This window comes from Cupressus sempervirens, chromosome 3, assembly GCF_028749045.1.
Source record: "Cupressus sempervirens isolate cs-2001-9-10 chromosome 3, ASM2874904v1, whole genome shotgun sequence".
NCBI classification, from domain to species: Eukaryota; Viridiplantae; Streptophyta; class Pinopsida; order Cupressales; family Cupressaceae; genus Cupressus; species Cupressus sempervirens.
In genome coordinates this window covers 385,271,568-385,274,521 of record NC_143120.1, presented here as the reverse complement: position 1 = coordinate 385,274,521, position 2,954 = coordinate 385,271,568, and positions in this window count along the sequence as shown.

The window sequence follows — 2,954 nt, the reverse complement described above, 5'->3', positions numbered from 1 at the left end:
CTTATAGCACATGCATGGCGTTTTCCTTGCAGTTCTTTGTCTTAATTGATTTTTTTTGTGTTAATCATAACAATTCTAAGAGTTATGAAACTCAAAACTTCTAATGGTTTGGTGCTTGTTAAAATTTTCCTTGAAGTTGTCTCATAAGCATCAAAGCTTCATAAAGAGATTCATTAGTAGATGTATTTATAAAGTGTGGTCTGTAGTATTTTTGAAAGAGGAAGGATTGGTTTTTGAGTAAAATTGCAAGTGCCTCTCTAGGGGTTAAGAGGAAAGGCAAGTTTAAGCTTCCTTTTAAGTTTAAAAGGAGATCATTTTGTGAATGAAATTTTTGATGTTTAATTAAATTATTAAAGTCCTGTCATTAATTATAATAGTGTTCACAAGATTTGATTTTTAGGAAATGTTGGCTCTAAGTTCCATTTTCTACAAGTAAAATTGTAATGTTGTTATTGAGATTTAATCGTATAATTTTTTAGTCAACATCCAAATCACATCTCCTCTTATTTCAGATACATATATTTTATCGTAGTTTCCATCCATAAATGATTTCTTGTTGTTTGCACTTCTAGTCTCATGTTTAACATTCTTCATACAAAAAACAAGAACATCTCACAACTTCTAAATATATGCAAAAGCCACATATGAGTCTAATTCATCTACATAATGGTCATAACTGAGAAGAAGAAGAAACTATATTATTTATACTATTTCTCTTCACTTGCATGAATTCATTACAAGAATCCATTGTTGAGATGTGTGACTACAATGTCCTCTTTATTTGAAGCACAATGTGTACAATCTACAAGTGCATATCAATCTATAGATTCAAAACTTCACAGGCATTCAGTGTCCTTTGATGTAATTAGCTTATTACACCATGTCATGGGAAATGTAGAATTGAATAAATTTCATAACATGGATATGCAATTTTTTGAGAATAATGTTTTGATAGTGAATATATTGATTGGGCTAACCTGAATAGTCATTTTTTGCATGAGCAACTAGCTAGCTATGAGGAGTGGGAAGATGTGATTTCTTGTGAACTATGTTTTCATAGTTAATATATTGATTGGGTCAACTTGATTAGTCATCATTTGTATGAGCAACTAGCTAACTACGAGGAGTGCGAAGAGTTCCATATGTCTCCAATGTTGATATATGTGCTTGCTAGAAGATAAATTCCTTGACTTGGTTTGTAAACTATAGAATCTGCAAAGAGACACACAAGTATATATGACTATTTTCTATAGTTATAGAAGAAAGAAGACATGGAAAATTATGCATAGGTGAATGATGCATTTCTATGGGTGGTTACTAAAAGTTTGAAGGGTCTCCAGAAAGAAGATTTTCCCTTGAAGATGCTACTTTGGTGACTCAATATGGGAGCTATTATATTTAGTTTGATAGTTTCTTGCATTTGAGAATTGGGGGGGTTTTGAAAATGTCCCACATAGATTGCCAAGAAATATTTTTAATTATTTAGTGTTCCTAGAACTATGCTGCCATATGACAAAGGTGATATATATATATATATATATATATATATATATATATATATATATATATATATATATATATATATATATATATATATATATATATATATATATATATATATATATATATAAGGGGTTTACCCATTTCCAATTTGTTTATAATATTTGTTGTAAAAGAAACGAGGTCGCCAAGATGCCAGGCACAATTCTATAAAAGTTTAACCTTTATCTTTTATCACAAAGACATTATTGGGATAGTAAACATTATGTATATTGTCATTCTATGGAGGGAAGTCATATTTGCATGAATAGTGTAAGATAGAGGGTATAATAGTGTAGTTAGATTTATTATTGTTTAAGTCCTAACATTAATTTTGCAAGTACTACTTGTTCCAAACTAACCCTAATAGTTGGGACATTATAGTTTCCAAGATAAGGATGAAGTAAATGAGAATATTTAATAAAGGGATCGAATTAGTTATTGTAATACCCCAAAATTGGCTCATTGCCATCTCAACCAATTTTGGTATATTTCTGATCGATTTTAAAATCCTACGTCACTAGGCAATTCTCATTCTGCTACTTGCTACTTGACTTAATTGTTAAATGTAGAAAACCCTAATCTGCATTCATAATTTTTCCTATTTAATTCCTATAGTACTCACTCATATTAGCCACATTAAACCTATTTGATTTAAATTTAATTGCATTTAAATCCTTCATTCTTAGAGGGTCTGGTTGCCTACACCTCAAATCTGAGGACATTAATTAGGCAAAATCCTTCTAGATAGAAGGCGACAGGTTGCTCTATCGAACTTCTTGGATAAACAACTCAATGTTTATTCCGCGATGATTCCACAAGTAAAGACTGTGTCGAAGTGTCTGTGAGGTTTAGAGGCCCACATTTCACAGGTACATTTCACGATACCCTTCATTACACCATGAGCTTATATTGTTATATCCTTTTCCCTACCTTGGGCAATCTTGTGAAGGCTTTCTTTGAGGGTAACATTCATCGCTTCATACTCCTTGCCTATCCATCTCCACTTATCCACTAGCTTGCTACTACATCTCATCCTACACCTTGCTAGACACTAGAGTAAAATCAAGGTAATCCTTCTTGCAAGCTAGTAATCTCTGAAAAAGTTCTAAAATTTGAAAATTCCTGAAAAAATCATAAAAATCAGAAAAAGTCCTAAAAAAAAAATTGTTACCCTGGTGAAAACCTAGCAATAGGTGCCTTGGTAACACCAAAAAAAGTGAAAAATCTCAAAAATACAAAAAAAATTCCAAAAGAGAAAAATACAAAAAAATTGAAAAAACAAAAAAAAAATGCCATTGATGAAAACCTGGAAATAGGCATCATGGTAGCAAAAAAAGGAAAATCCTACCAAGAAGGTGAAAACCTGGTAAACAGGCACCTCTTGTTCCTAATGCTCCATCTTGTAGCGCATC